The sequence below is a fragment of the Nicotiana tabacum genome, chromosome 14, assembly GCF_000715075.1.
Source record: "Nicotiana tabacum cultivar K326 chromosome 14, ASM71507v2, whole genome shotgun sequence".
In the NCBI taxonomy this organism is placed as follows: domain Eukaryota; kingdom Viridiplantae; phylum Streptophyta; class Magnoliopsida; order Solanales; family Solanaceae; genus Nicotiana; species Nicotiana tabacum.
In genome coordinates, this window is record NC_134093.1 from 25,252,094 (window position 1) to 25,269,288 (window position 17,195).

General features: G+C 40.7%; 1 non-coding gene across 1 annotated transcript; it reads right to left on the bottom strand.

The window, feature by feature from the left end:
- Positions 1–3,281: 3,281 nt before the first annotated feature.
- LOC142169328 (small nucleolar RNA R71) lies at positions 3,282–3,388 on the bottom strand. Its single transcript, XR_012699036.1, has one exon. It is a non-coding gene; the product is annotated as a small nucleolar RNA R71 (small nucleolar RNA).
- Between the last annotated feature and the right edge of the window lie 13,807 nt (positions 3,389–17,195).

Consider the following 17,195-nt stretch of genomic DNA (forward strand, 5'->3'; position numbering starts at 1 on the left):
ACAAAAGGTAATCAATTGCTGATCATCGGTTACATTTGAGGTGATTGAAAGATGTTAATGTTGTTAACGAAAACCGGAGCGAGAATTGCTCCTGTTTGTAGAACGGCTTCCTCCCGAGTTACCTGCGAAAACTTAAAACACGATGCATGCGAATATATACGGGTGATTGCGAAAATTTAACCATGATGCAAATTCCCTTTGGACCATGAGAGTTGTCTTTGGACGATGAGGATGAGGTCCTTAGACTATGATGTCCCGGGCCATGAAGTGTATGATAAGGGATTCGCAGGCCATGGAATGGTTTCCTCAGGCCATGAGTATGGTGCCTCCGGACTATGATGCCTTTGAATAATGATATGCAATTTTGAGAGATCCTCCGGCCATAACATAGTGTCATCAGGCTTTGAGGATGGTGCCTTTGGACTATGACGCCTTCGGACAATGCGGTGATGTTTCAGTCCATGAGATGCAAGTATGTGGTAATATGGATTTATTGATAAAGGAAGCAGGTGATGCTTAGTCGTATGTGAGAACGAGACGAGACCAGGTTTAGTCTTGTATGAGATGAGGACAGTGCTTAGCCCGATGCAAAGAGCGGAGACAATGCTTAGTCTCATGCAAGGAAAGGCAATTCCTAGCCTTATGTAACAATAGAGGCCATACTTAGCCTCGTGCAAGGAATGGAGACAGTGCTTAGTCTCGTACAAGGAAAGGTAGTGCGGAGTCTTATGAAATGATGGAGGCAATGCTTAGCCTCGTGCAAGGAATAGAGACAATTCTTAGCCTCGTGCAAGGGAAGGAGACAAGGCTTAGTCTTTGGCAAGGAAAGGCAATGCTTAGCCTTATGCAATAATGGAGGCAATGCTTAGCCTCATGCAAGAAATAGAAACAGTATTTAGTCTCATGCAAGGAAAGGCAATGCATAGCCTTATGCAATACTCGAGGCAATGCTTAGCTGATGGTAGGCAATAATCTCAAGTTTTAGTCGATTATTACATTCCAATTTACTACACTTTAGTTGAGTTTGAGCTTTAATCGCCAGTGTTTTGCACTAATTGTGTGTTTATGCCTTGTAGGAGTGATTTCGAGCTATGTAGATGTTATGGAATGAATTCAAGTGATTTGGAGCTTTGAAGTCTGAGTAAAAGCTCAAGGAATTAATCCGGGATCGTATTCGGGGATCAACGGATGATAGTTAAGAACAAACGAAAAATCGAGCAGGTATATTTTGCAGTGTCTAGTAAAATGCATATAACTTTTCTCTCGGAACTCCGTTTGGGCTTCACAATATATTGTTGGAAAGCTAATTCAAAGCACAACAACTTTCTTATTTTACATGTTTTCAAATTCCTAATAGAACATGGTGAAAAGTGCGCGGTCGTGCACTAACTGCGCATATGGGGCAGAACAGTGTGAAAAGTGCGCGGCCAAGTGCGCAGGCACACTTCTAGGTGCACGGTCGCGCACGTCCAACTCCAAAAAAGTGTCCTTTTGTGTATATGAGAAGGTGTATTTGTTTGGCGCCGACCCTACTTGGTATATATACATAGAAAAATGGTATTTTGAGTACTTTTGACATAATTTAGACCTAAGGAAGCTAAGGAGAAGAGGGAGAAGCAAGAGCACAAAGATTTCACCATTCATCCTCACTCAAGACAAGGGTTTGGATATTTTATGTTTTCCATTGACTTAAACTTATTTGTGATGAATTTTTTCCATATCCATGGAGTAATGCTTCCTTAGGGATTGATGGATTTGGTATTTTGAGAATTGTTTGTGGATATTAACTCTAGTTTTATGTATTAAAGTGTTTTGGGTGTTTTTATTATTGCATATATATTCACTTGTTTATGTAATCGAAAGAGGCATAATTTGTGATGTTTTGTATTATCTTATTGACTGAATTCATTGGTTCTTATTAGTAATCGAAAGAGGCTAGTTGAATTAATGTTTAGACCTAGTTAGGAGGATAATCGAAAGAGGTTCTCCTAAGGATCAATCCACTATGAATTCTTGCATATCTTCACCAAGCTTAACTTAGTTCATATCGTAAGGTTGAGACTTAATCGAAAGAGGAGTTTCTACTGAATGTTTGAACATAAAAGAGTGAATTCGAGAGACTCACTTGAACCATAGAAGTGAAGTAATTGGAGTTAATTCCCAAACAAGTATCTTACACCTATCCAATCAACCCCTATTTTCTCCCCTTGATATCTTCTTGCTTACTCTTGTTGCAATTGTCATTAGCCAATAGTTAGACTTTTAGTTAATGTTAGTTTTAATTCACACAAATCTAAATTGTTGATCATATTGAATAGAAATAAAGCTGTAAACTACGACAACACTGTTTAACTCCAATCCCTGTGGATACGATATTTTCTATACTATATTCGACTAGCGAGCATAATTTTGTGTTGTGTTTTTAGCTCGTCAAATTTTGGCGATGTTGCCAGGGATTGGCAATCAATAGTGTTTAAAATAGTTTGTAGTGCTAATTCAGGAATCTTTGTTTTTATTTTTCTTTTATTTTTCTCTTTTTACGTTTGGGTGTTCTTTGACTGTGCGCACGCTACAGGTTAGATTGGTGCATGACCTGATCTTCTGGGAAGGAATTGCAACCATACGAACCAGAAATCGAGAAACATCTGCGACAGTTGAGGAAGAAAAGAAATCTCTCTGAGAATATAAAAACGGTTTGGCAATCCTCAACCAAAGAAAAGATGGCGGGAGATGATGATAATGTTGATTTGGTTACGAGTGAGGCAGCCTAAATCAGAGAGAAAGCTGCAAGCGATGCTGAAGAAGCAGCGCTCAGAGATGCACAAATTGATTATGAGGAGGAGAGAGCTTGAAGAATAGCTCAGAATTAGCCTGTGGGTGCAGACCAGTTCAGAAACGTAGCTCCCGGCCAAGGGAGACCACTTGGTGATTATGCTAGACCGGTCTACAACCAAGGTTTATCAAGTGTGAGACCACCTCCAGTTACAGCCAATAATTTTGAGCTGAAGCAAGGGTTGCTTCAAACCCTCCAAAATAACTGTGTCTTCAGAGGAAAGATGAATAAAGATCCAAACAATCATCTACTGGACTTCGAGAAGATCATGAACACCTTTCAATAAAATGGTGTGTCACAAGATGCAGTGTACTTAAAGGCATTCCCCTTCATTCTAAAAGATGATGCAAAGCACTAGCTTCAAAGCTTGCCCCAGGGATCAATTAGAACATGGGAGGAGATGACCTCAAAGTTTCTTGCTAAATATTTCTCCTCAGCTAAAACGGGCAAGTTTAGAAGAGAAATCCATAACTTCTGCCAGAATGAGACTGAGATTGTGTTTGAAGCATGGGAGAGGTTTAAAGAGATTGTGCAAAAGTGTCAACACAATGGAATTGAACTCTAGATGCAACTCCAGTACTTTTGGGATGGTTTGACACCAACCTCACGCAGAACATTGAGCAATGCAGCTGAAGGTCCCTTAATGAAGAAGACTCTAGAGGAGATAGTCACTATTATAGATGACTTATCTGAAGATGCAAATTAGTGGCCCTCAGAGATTACTGAAAGAAGAAGATCAAATGGTGTTCACCAAGTTGATACTAACACATCGGTGCAGGTACAGCTTGATGCCATGGCAAAGGAAATAAGGAAGCTAACCTTAGCTTCAATACATAATGAGCCTCGTGCAACATGTGATATATGTGGAAGAGGACACCCTACTCATGAGTGTCAAGCTTCAATGGAGGAAGTTAATGCTATGGGTAATTACAATTTCAATGTAATGGGTCAGAAGCACGCCGGTTTTTCATGGAGTTCACCTAGGGTACAGCAAATTCATGGCAACAAAATAACTCCAGATTTCAAGGAGCTCCTGGTTTTGTGAATCAGCAGAGGCCGCAGTTTCAGCCTCAATAGCCAATTTAGTCTGGGTTAGAAGATCTAATGAAATCCTTCATTGTCAATACTGATGAAAGATTAGATGCTCATGGGGCAGCTATCAAAGAACTTGGGACAGGTTTGCGTAACTTGGAGAGACAAGTGGGACAAATTGCAACTGTATTATCTGAGAGGATCCCAGGTACTCTGCCTACTGATACTGAAAAAAATCCCAAAGAAATGGTAAATGTTGTGACCTTGAGAAGAGGACAAGTGTTGAAGGATCCCACTCCAATTCAAAAGAAGTTGCGCCTGAAAAAGAAAGTGGGAAAGAGTTAAAAATTGAATATGATGATAAAAAGACTGAGAAGAAGAAAGGCAAGAAGGGAGCTGAGAAAAAGAAAAATGAGGAAAATTCAAGAAGGGAGGACACTGATGATGGGAGCAAGCACATGCCTGCTCTATCTTTTCCTCAAAATCTCTATAGAGAAAAGCTAGACAAGCAGTTTGAGAGATTTCTAGACATGCTAAGATAGGTTAATGTAAACCTGCCATTCACTGATGTTCTCTCACAAATGCCAGCTTATGCAAAGTTCTTGAAGGAGATCCTTATAAAGAAGAGGAAGATAGAAGAGAGCTCAGTGGTCAAGCTTACAGAGCATTGCAGTGCTATCTTGCAAAATAAACTCCCACAAAAGTGTGGAGATCCAAGGAGTTTTACTATACCTTGCTCTTTAGGCACTCTAAATTTTGATAGGTCTTTATATGATTCCGGTGCCTCAATTAATCTAATGCCATTGTCTATTTATAGAAAACTGGAGAAGGAGATTGGAGACATAAGGTCGATGCCAATATCTTTGCAGCTGGCAGACCAAATGACTATAACACCCGAGGGGATAGTAGAAGATGTTTTGGTGCGGGTGGATAAGTTCGTATTTCCTGTAGATTTCATAGTGGTGAATATGGAAGAGAAAAGGAGGTCCCCCTCATCCTAGGAAGACCATTTTTAACAACGGGTAGAGCTATACTAGATATACATGATAGAAAACTCATTCTTAGAGTGGGTGAGGAGACTGTGACTTTTGAGATGAATGTGCCAAGTGCAGTAAAAAAGGAGAAGCCAGATGCAAGTGTTGAGTGGAAGGTGAAGAGTTCAAAAGAGAAGGCTCCAGTGATTGAGAAAGACAAGTGTAGGGTGTACCCCAAGAAGGCTGAGAAGAAGTTGTCCGCATGGATGTGTGCACTAGTTCGGGCGCGTGGAATGGAACCCGACTTCAATTCAGACCCCAACTGAAAATTCAGGGAAGTTTTCTTTACCTTATTCTTTTTAATTGTGTGTCATGGGGATGTGCCACAACTTAAAGTGTGGGGTAGGGGATATTTGTATGTTGTATGTATATGTATTTTAGTTTTTGTTAATTTTAGTAGTTAGAGATAGAAAAATAAATTGAAAAAAACATAAAAAGTTTAAAAAAAATTATTTTTCCTGACGATCGATATCATTCGACGGGTTTCTTGAGGGATTAAAGTCGAAAGAAAAATACAAAAAGATTTTCTTTTGGTAGGTAGTGTAGAAATTCCCTCTTGGTTTTTCTTTGTGCCGCGGTTCTTTTCCAAGGGTTTTGTTTTATCCGGGTGTAGTTAATTTTTATTTTTGTTAGGTGTAGGAAACCTTGTGCTTTGGTTTGAATTGAAAGCAATTTTTCTTGACTTGGTTATGCCTTGAGAAGAGTGAGTGCTTTGGTTGTGATGCTTAGGCTCAGTTTTTGACTCTTGTTTAAGCACCTTAAAGTATATGATCTTAACTTTGCTTAACTGCTTTGACTAGAGTGTCTTGATAAATCCAATCTTGAGTGAGTTATGTGCCATGTGTGTGTGAGGTTTGTATGATTCTGTGCATTATATTTGTTGTCTAGAACTTGCCCTGTGTGTTTGCGAAGCGAAATAGTAGTTTTATTTAGTCTTGAAAATGATATAGGTGTTTCTTTGTTGAGCCAGATAGATGTGTTTACCCACCAAATTTTTATGTAATCGTAGTTAACCCCATTGAGCCTGCAATCTTATTTTTGTGGCAACCACATTACAAGCATTACCTAGTTGTTTGAATTGATCATCTATTTGAACCAATTACCTCTCGTGAGCACTTGTAATTATTATAAACTTTGCAAAAGTTGAAGTGTGGGGTGATTGGTTTGGCTTTTGAGTAGAACTATTGAAATAAGGAGAAAGGTGCAATGAATTGAAAAAAAAAAGAGCCACTTGAATTAAAAAATAAAAAAAAAAATAGTTGTATTGTTGTGAACGAGATTCATTAATAAGTGGTAACTCTTGATGTAATGGTGCTTAAATAATTTGGGGAGTTAATGCATGTTGATGTCAAGGTGGAGTATGGTTTGACATAAGTGTGGGGTTTGAACAATGAAATGTATGTATTAAAGTACTTATGGAGGTGTAGTCACTCTTATATCTAAATGTATCATATCCGTCCAGCAGCGTACATTACAACCAGCTAAAAGTCCTACTTGATCCTTGACTGAATGAGCTCAATTAGAAGAGTAGTACACTACGGGCAAGCCTATGGTTCATCTTTTGTGGCATATGAATGTTGTTTCTGAGAGTGAGTGAATTCATTCTACCTTGAGTTCCTGATTATTCATAATTTTTATTGTGTGTGGAACTATTCTCTATTGTTGTGTGAGGGCACATGATTCATGAAGGAAAGGTAAATCTTGATCTCTATGTTTGAGTAAGTGAGTAAGTTTTGAATAATGCGTGGTGCTTGTGAGTCAAATCTTGAGGTGAAGATGTTACACTATTGTGCTTAGTCTATTTTAAATATTCTTAGTGTGATGAGTTAGGAGAGTTGCTTAGTAAGGTTGTATCTATATAAAGTGTGGTTTGATTGCTCGAGGACGAGCAATGGTTTAAGTGTGGGGTGTTGATGGTAGGCTATAATCTCATGTTTTAGTCGATTATTACATTCCAACTTACTGCACTTTAGTTGTGTTTGAGCTTTAATCGCTAATGTTTTGCACGATTTGTGTGTTTTATGCCTTGTAGGAGTGATTCCGAGCTATGTAGATGTTATAGAATGAATTCAAGTGATTTAGATCTTTGAAGGCTGAGTAAAAGCCCAAGGAATTAATTCAGGATCATGTTCGAGGATCAACGGATGATAGTTAAGAACGAACGAAGAATCGAGCAGGCATATTGTGCAGTGTCTAGTAAAATGCACATAACATTTAGCTCATAACTCCGTTTGGGATCCAAAATATATTGTTGCAAATCTAATTCAAAGGGCTACAACATTCATGTTTTACGTGTTTTCAAATTCCTAATAGAACAAGGTGAAAAGTATGCGGCCGTGCACTGACCACGCATATGGGGCAGAACAGTGTGAAAAGTGCTTGGCCAAGTGCGCGGCCGCGCACGTCTAACTCCGGAAAAGTGTCCTTTTCACGTAGGAGAAGGTGTATTTGTTTGGACCCGACCCTACTTGGTATATATACATAGAAAAATAGTATTTTGAGGACTTTTGACATAATTTAGACCTAAAGAAGCTAAGGAGAAGAGGGAGAAGCAAGAGCACAAGGATTTCACCATTCATCCTCGCTCAAGACAAGGGTTTGGATGTTTTATGTTTTCCTTTGACTTAAAATTAATTGTGATGAATTTCTCCATATCCATGGAGTAATTCTTCCTTAGGGATTGATGGATTTGATGTTTTGAGAATTGTTTGCGGATATTAACTCTAGTTTTATGTATTGAAGCGTTTTGGGTGTTTTTATTGTTGCATATACATTCACTTGTTTATGTAATCGAAAGAGGCATAATTTATGATGTTTTGCATTATCTTATTGGTTGAATTCATTGATTCTTGTTAGTAATCGAAAGAGGCTAGTTGAATTAATGTTTAAACCTAGTTATGAGGATAATCGAAAGAGGTTCTCCTAAGGATTAATCCACTACGAATTCTTGCATATCTTCACCAAGCTTAACTTAGTTCATATCGTAAGGTTGAAACTTAATCGAAAGAGGAGTTTCTACTGAATGTTTGAACATAATAGAATGAATTCGAGAGACTCACTTGAACCATAGAAGTGAAGTAACTAGAGTTAATTCCCAAACAAGTATCTTACACCTATCCAATCAACCCCTATTTTCTCCCCTTGATATCTTCTTGCTTACTCTTGTTGCAATTTTCATTAGCCAATAGTTAGACTTTTAGTTAATGTTAGTTTTAATTCACACAAATCTAAATTGTTGATCATCTTGAATAGCAATAAAGCTGTAAACTACGAAAAAACTGTTTAACTACAATCCATGTGGATACGATATTTTCTATATTATATTCGACCAGCGAGCATAATTTTGTATTATGTTTTTAGCTTGTCATTAGCCTCGTGCAAGAGATGGAGACAGTGTTTAGTCTCATGCAGGGAAAGGCAATGCTTAGCCTTATGCAATACTGGAGGCAATGCTTAGCCTCATACAAATTATGGAGACAGTGTTTAGTCTCATGTGCAGTAAAGGAAATGCTTAGCATTATCCAATAATGAGGGTAGTGCTTATCCCTATGCAAATTATGGAGACAGTGTTTAGTCTTGTGCGCAGGAAAGGCAAAGTTTAGCCTTATGCAATGATGGAGACAATGCTTAGCTGCATGATGTGTGGAGGCAATGCTTAGCCTCATGCAACGTGAGGGAAATGTTTGGACCTATGCAATGATAAGGACAATACTTAGCCCTATGCAAGAAAAAAATGACTAAATGCGAGAGGATAAAAGCATTTCTTAGCTTGACGTGTTTGCGTTTGGCGACTTTTGTCGGTATGAAGATAGTGAACTGTGTGTATGTATTTGCGGTCGTTCTTGTTATGTTCATTGTGACTGCGTCCAAAGAAAAATCGTGAGTTTTGCGGGGGGAAAGATTGGTTCGTGCTCTCGATTCCTTGCTTTGCCTTTGCTCTTGTCTGGAGGCACTGTTTGAGTTACCCCGGGTAACGTCTGGCTGCTATAAAAATAAAATTTTCAAAAAAACATACATCTGTGATAAACTGCTTGTATAAAATGTAGTTGTTTTGAAATATGTGATAATGCATAAGAGAAGATAATTTGTTAAATGGATGACTGTAACACGCTTTTGAGACATTACAACTTCCTTAACTCGGAATTTAGAGGATCCTCCTCAAAATTCTACCCCAGTTTAAATGCATACTTCCTACGATACGTTCCTTGGCGATTTCAAACATAATGGGGTCGGGAAAACTCGAGATCATGCCCCAGTTTCTAACCATAGGGAGTATGAAGATTTTATTATGATGTGACCGAACCCACAGGGTTGCCTACGTATCCCCTCTTAAATGGGAATCAGGTCAAGCGTAGTTCAATTACATCAAATAGAAAGTGCAAACATAATCTTAAACATAGTATCTCTTGACTGCATCCGAATTGATGGGCTTTGGCCAGATCTCTCCGTCCATTTCTGTAAGTATAAGTTCTCTTCATGTTAATACTCGGTGAACCATGTAAGGGCCTTTCCAGTTGGGTGTGAATTTCCCCTTTGCTTCATCCTAATGTGGGAAGATTTGTTTCAGTACTAATTACCCTAGTGTGAATTGCCTTGACCTAACCTTTTTGTTGAAAGCTCTTGCTATTCTATTCTGGTAGAGTTGACCGTGACATTCTGCGATTATTTTTTTCCATCAATGAGAGCTAGTTGTTGATACCGGCTCTGTACCCATTCTGTGACGCTAAGCTCGGCTTCCTATATGATTCTTAAGGAAGGGATTTCTACTTCGGCGGGAATAACGACTTCAGTACAGTAAACTAGTAGATATAGGGTTGCCCTAGTGGATGTACGAACTGTGGTGCGATACCCGATCAAAGCAAACTCTAGCTTCTCATGCCATTGTTTGTAATTGTTTACCATTTTCTTTAATATCTTCTTGATGTTCTTGTTTGCGGCTTCTACGGCTCCATTCATTTGCGGCATGTATGTTGTAGAGTTCCGATGCTTGATCTTGAATGTTTCACACATGGCTTTCATCAAGTCTCTGTTGAGACTGGAGGCATTGTCAGTATGATTGACTCATGTAATCCAAATCGACAAACGATGCGGTTGCGAGCAAAATCTTTTACCACCTTCTTAGTTACAGCCTTATAGGATGCGACTTCAACCCATTTCATGAAGTAATCTATAGCCACCAGAATGAACCTATGTCCGTTTGAAGCAGAAGGTTCAATTGGTCCAATGACATCCATACCCCAAGTAGAGAAGGGCCAGGGCGAACTCGTTGTATTGAGTTCGTTAGGCGGCACTCGTATCATATCAGCATGTATATGGCATTGGTGACACTTTTGAACATATTTGGTGCAGTCTGTTTCCATATTCATCCAAAAATATCATGCTCTTAATATCTTCTTGGCCAGAATGAAACCATTCGTGTGGGGTCCTCAAGTTCCGGTATGTATTTTCTCGAGCAATCTAGACGGATCCTTGGCATCGACGCATCGCAACAATCCCAAGTCAGGAGTCCTTCTATACATAATTCCTCTGCTTTGAAAGAAATAGTTGGCCAATCTTCAAAGCGTGCGCTTCTGGGTGTGTGTAGCGTGGTCTGGATATTCTCCCTTTTCCAAGTATTCGTTGATGTCGTGGAACCACGAATTTCTGGCAATCTCTTCCTCAACATTAGCCTTATAAGTTGGCTGCTTATGAATTCCTATTGGGATAGGATCGATGAAATTCTTTTCTGGGTATTGTATCATAGAGGATAAAGTGGCTAATGCATCTGCAAACTCATTTTGAATCCTTTGAACATGCTTGAACTCTATCTTTGTGAATCTCTTGATCAGCTCTTGTACACAATGCAAGTATGGAAATATTTTGGTGTTCTTCGTAGCACATTCTCCTAGAACCTGGTGTACCAATAGATCTGAATCTCCGATTACCAGTAACTCATGAACGTTCATGTCAATGGCCAACCTGAGTCCCAGGATGCAGGCCTCATATTCTGCCATATTGTTGGTGCATGGAAACCTGAGTTTTGTGGATACCAGATAGTGTTGACCGGTTTCTAACACTAAGACAGCTCTGATACCCACTCCTTTGAAGTTTGCTGCTCCGTCGAATAACATCCTCCAACCATCGTATGCCATGGTAATATCTTCTCCCACAAACGATACCTCCTCGTCGGGAAAATACCTTTTCAATGGTTTGTATTCTCCGTCTACTGAATTTTCTACCAAGTGATCCGCCAATGCTTTCCCTTTGAGTGCGTTCTGGGTTACATAGATGATATCGAACTCACTCAGCAATATCTGCCACTTTGCTAGTTTTCCCGTAGGCATGGGTTCTGAAAGATGTATTTTAGCGGATCCATCCTCGATATGAGATATGTAGTGTACGCACAGAAATAATGCCTCAACTTATAGGCTATCCATGTCAGAGCACAGCAGGTGCGCTCCAATAAAGAATACCGGGCTTCATAAGGCGTGAACATCTTGCTCAGATAATATATTGCATGCTCCTTCTTTCCAGTTTCATCATGTTATCCTAGAACATAACCAAAGGCCCCATCCAACACAGACAGATAAAGCAGCAGGGGTCTTCCTGGTTTTGGTGGGACCAACACGGGCGGTTTGGATAAATACTCTTTGATTTTGTCAAAGGCTTTCTGGCATTCTTCAGTCCTGCTTGTTGTAGCATCTTTCCTCAGCATTCTGAAGATTGGATCACATGTCACGTCGATTGTGCTATGAAACGACTGATATAATTGAGGCACCCTAGAAAACTCATCACATCTTTTTTATTCTTTGGCGGTGAAAAGTCCTGGATAGCTTTGATTTTTTATGGGTCTAACTCGATACCTCGGGGACTGATGATGAAACCTAATAATTTTCCAGCAGGGACTCCGAAGGAACATTTTGCAGGGTTCAACTTCAAGTTGTATTTTCGAAGTCGATCGAAAAATTTCTCCAGGTCTGCTATGTGATCCGAACTCCTTTTAGATTTGACGATAACATCGTCCACGTACACCTCTATTTCCTTGTCTATCATGTCATGGAAGATAGTCGTCATGGACCTCATGTAGGTAGCCCCAGCATTCTTCAAACCAAACGACATCATTTTATAGCAATATATTCCTCATGGTGTGATAAAGGCGATCTTTTCGGCATCCTCTTCATCCATCCAAATCTGGTGGTATCCTGCAAAGCAATCCATAATGGATTGGAGTTCATGCTTGGCACAGTTGTCAATCAGTATGTGTATGTTAGGCAGCGGTAAATCAACCTTAGGACTTGCTCTATTCAGATCTCGGTAATCGACGCATACTCTAACCTTCCCATCTTTCTTTGGAACTGGCACAATGTTGGCTAACCAGGTCGGGTATTCGACCATTCGGAGAACCTTGGGTTTGATTTGCTTGGTGACCTCCTCCTTTATCTTCAAACTCATATCTGGCTTGAACTTTCTGAGCTTCTGCTTTACTGGTGGACACATAGGATTGATAGGTAGCTTGTGAGCTACTATAGATGTGCTTAAACCAGTCATATCGCCGTAGGACCATGCAAAGATGTCCTCATACTCCTTTAGGAATCTGATATACTCTTCTTTCTCAAACGGTGATAGATGAATGCTTATACGAGTTTCCTTGACTGTTTCGGAATCCCCTAAGTTAACGGCTTCAGTTTCCTCCAAATTAGACTTTGGTTTATTTTCAAAATTCTCTACTTCTTTGACGATTTCCTCAGGTATTATATCATCTTCCAGATCTTCCGAATCACTGTCCTTATGTTGTGTTGTCTTATTACATGTCATAGTTGTAGGTTCATCGGGATATGTAATAATTATGCTGAAAAGAATGTAGAAAGATAATAATAAATATGAAAAGCATAAATGCATTAAAACATTAAAATGTCAACAAATACGACTCGATGGCTCGAGTAATTATTTCAAAACAAAATACTAAAAATGTCTTAAATGCTCAAAACTATTTGAAAGTAATTCATGCTAATTTGCCAGGCTACCCAGGAACTCGGCGAGCCCGGGACAGTGCAGTGGTCCAGTTTTTGAGAAAAGCGCCCTCCTCCATTGTCTGAATAGTAAGATCTTCCTCCTCCTCCTCTGCCTCCTCAACGATTGCACTGCAGTCCATGTCTTCTTCATCTAGAAATAGCTTCCTCATGCCGGCCAAAACCTCATCTTCCTCAGATCCCCACATCATGTCAGCCTGATGTAATGTCTGGTGCAGCGGTGGTATGGGTTGTTCCAGTGGATAATAAGGGGCACGCCATGGCGGTGACCAATCCTGATATTCTTACTATGTATATTCATATCCGAGTCCAAAGGTCGTGCCATGGTACTGTGGTTGTACGGGTTTGGTGATCCCCTGAAACCTTTTGCCAAGACCCTTGCTTTGTTCATATCCCGTCCACAGCAATATACTTTCTATCTTCTTGCTCCACCATCGATCCTTTTCAATTGCATTCACCCGTTCAATGCGGTGATATGTTTCTTCACCTAACTTCCTCCTGTTTTCGATGACCGGAACGGTCTGATTGGTGTATATGGGGTTTCTTCCATCTCCATGAATGATCACCGCCCGATTATTCCACTCAAACTTCACAATCTAGTGCAGAGTTGAAGCCACTGCCCCGACTGCATGTATCCATGGCCGTCCCAACAATATATTGTAAGTAGCATATATATCTAGCACTTGGAACTCGACATCAAACCAAGTTGGACCCATTTGTAGATCGAGGTTGATCTCTCTGATAGTGGCTCTCTGAGATCCATCGAACTCTTTCACATTCATGCTTCCCATTCGTATCTCATGCAGGCCTTTACCCAATCTCTTTAGAGCGGTCAGTGGGCATATGTTCAAACTCGAACCTCTATCTATTAAGACCCTGACAATGAACTTATCCTCGAATTGCACTGTGATGTGCAATGCCCTGTTGTGACTCAGTCCTTCTGGTGGTAACTCATCTTTGTGGAGAGTGATTTTGTGGCTCTCCAGTACCTGTCTGACCATGTTAGACATCTCTCCACTAGTGATGTCGGCGGGTACATAAGCTTCACTTAACACCTTCATCAAGGCATTCTTGTGCGCATCTGAGTTTTGCAACAGTGATAAGATGGATATCTGAGCTGGAGTCTTGTTCAGGTGGTCAACAATAGAGTACTCCCTTGCTTTTATCTTCCTCCAGAGATCGTCAGTGCCAGTCTCAACAACAGGCGACTTAGGTGCAACTTCCTTTTTTGTTTCTCCCAGATTCTCGGGTTTGTAAACTATGCCAGTTCTAGTCATACCTTGCGCGGCACCTGTTTCTTCCATTTTGGCTTTTCTTTTTCTCCTTGCTTCCGCAACATAGTCCCACGGGATGGCATCAGACTCATAAGATGGTGTGGGAGCTACCATTACAGTGTAGGGCGTAGCTACCTCAACTTCAAATGGCGCCTGGGTTTGTACCACAACTAGCATGAGGGTGACTTGAGATGTTTTAGGAACGTCTCCTTTTGGAATGAGTCCAATGGACCCTTCCTGATCCCACTCTTCATTAGTTTTTATCATAATCACTCCCTCACCTCTGTGATCCGGGAGAGGGTTGTTGTGAACATTTGGTGCAGCTTCCTTTCCTTGTATAACCTTAGTGTCGATCATCGTTTGAATCTTGTCTTTCAACGTGCGGCACTCCTCAATGGTATGACCATTCATGCCTGAATGATAAGCATATATTTTATTGGGATTGATCCATTGGGAGGGATTTTCCACAACAATAGCAGGAATAGGGGTGACGTAACCAACGACCTTCAATCTCTCATATAGTTGGGATATGGGTTCAGCAATTGGGGTGCATTATCTAGGTGGCCTGCGGTCAATATTTGGACGTGGCTTTGGGTAGTTTTGGCGGGCGGGTGGAGGTGAATGGTAATATATAGGTTGAGTGTTGTAGGTATGGTAGGTGGTGGCAGGGTATTAGTTTTTTGGTGGTGAGGGCTGATATGTGGGTGGAGGTGTTTGGTATTTGAGGGGAGACTTAGGGCCCAGGGCTACCATCACGACACCCACTTCTTTCTTCTTTGAGATACCTCCTGATTTCAAGGATTTATTCGCGGCTTGCATCGCCTCGAAATTAGTTACCATCCCGCTCTTGATTCCTTCTTCTATTCTTTCTCCTAACTTGATGATGTCGGAGAACTTGTGATTTTTGATGACCATGAACCTTTCGTAATACTGCGGATCTTGAGCTCTAACAAAGAACTTGTTCATTTGTTCTTCTTCAAGTGCTGGCCTTACCTTTGCGGCCTCTGATCTCCAACGTCTGGCGCATTTTCTGTGTTGAACCTAAATCTATCCATGAAATCTGATGCCATACTCACCCAATTAACCCACTTCTTTGGGTTTTGACTGATGTACCAAGACAAATCATCCCCTGTAAGTCTTCGCATGAACAGTTTCATGCGGATTTGTTTATTCTTACCCACTCCTACAAGGTTGTCGCAATATGTTCTCAAATGCACCTTCGGATCACCAATACTATCAAACATTTCGAACTTAGGAGGTTTGTAACCCTCTGGCAGTTCCACATCCAGCTGAATGCACAAGTCCTCAAAGTTTAGACCTTTAACGCCTTTCCCACCTTCAACACTCTGGACTCTCCCTGTGAGCTTCTTGAGTTCCTCTGCCGTGTTTATAATGAGCAGGTCCTTCTCAGTAGATTCGGGTATGTATATGGTTTGCTGCGGGGTATGGGGGTAAGTTTTCCACTTATATCAGGTTGCTTTGATGAGTTCCCGGAACTTGGGTATATGGGTGGTCATTGGTCTAGTTTTGGGGATCGGGAGTAGGTTGTGGTGCATTTTAGGGGGTGTGATAAGTAGTGGTTTGCGGGTATTGAGTTAGATGATGGTGGTGTTGTTGAGGGGTTGGCACTGGTGGCGGGTTAAGGTTCTGGGGAGGTGCGGGATTATGATACTGGTGTGGTGAAGGAGGATTTAGTGGTGGGTTCTGGTTTTGTGTGTTTTATGGTGGTGCTTGGTTTTGGATAGTCGAGTTTTGCTAGTTGATGTCGGGAACATTGAGAGTAAGGGAGAGGTTTGCCAGATTTCGGACATGCTCGAGCTTGCCCGGTAGTTCTAGGATTTTCTGCTCCAAACGTAAGACCAGCTCATTCTGCACCGAAGTACTTCTGCCATCTGAAGTTTCAACGTTTTCTGCCACAATAGCATTGTCTTTCCTGATACTTAAATCATCCATCTTCCTTTTTCCCTTGCTTTTGCCTTTTGGGTCGCTAGGTGGAGGAGGAGGTAGAGGACCTCTGGATCTAGTGTGGTATGCTGATGATGCCAGTATAAACGAACTATCTTTTGGGGATGGGAATAATCAAAAAAAAAAAAAAAGGTAACCAAGCTAGTAAGGTGAAATAAAAGAATGTTTGCAGTATTTAAACATGTTTCGCAAAGTCATGCAATAATTAGCGTCCTAATTTTGGGGACCTCATTGTGCCTGAGGTAGGCCTAAGAGACACATAGACTTGAAAAAAATTGATGCCAACTTTGCTTCATTTCATTAATGCAAAAATAGCCAAAACAAACTTTCACTAAATCGACAATAATAACAAAGTCACTAATGGCATCAAGCTTTATTATATCAAAATCTAATCTAAGATAAAACGTAGTAAAGAACATTATCTCCTAATCTACTGGGTCCCTGAAGGACCTTCCCCATGCTTGGCTCTTTTGACCCTATCAATTAGGTTTCCCAGGTCGCGCATATCCAACGGTAAGTAAGCTTTTGCCAGATTCGCTCCTTCATCGTCGTTCATGCCTTGCCCATTCGAGAGACTCTTTCTCATCTTCCCTTCTAGCTCTATCAGTCCTTGTTCCAAGTATCCCAATCATTCTGTTGACCTGGTGGCAATCTCTTTCCATTCCCTTATCGCCTCCATGTTCACTTTGTGCTACTCCAGATGTTTAGCTTCGGACTCGAACACCCTTTTGCGTAGCCTTTTGTACTTAACATGTGCCTCAGCCGCTTCATCTATGATCTTATCCTTCAGATTGACTCCTGGATTGACGTCCCCTGCTACGTCGTCTTCCAACCATGATAGATAGTAGTACATATGACCGGCGTGATACCTGTCTGGATCAATAGTTTCTCCTTCCACAGTGATCTTTTGGTTCCACATGTGTTGCGCCTCAAACTTGAACGGAATGACATCTCCCTTGAAATGTGCCTTGTATTAGACCATGTTGGATACCCGAGGTATGACTTGTTTTCTTCCAGCTTGTCTCATGACCTTTATAGGAGCGTAAGG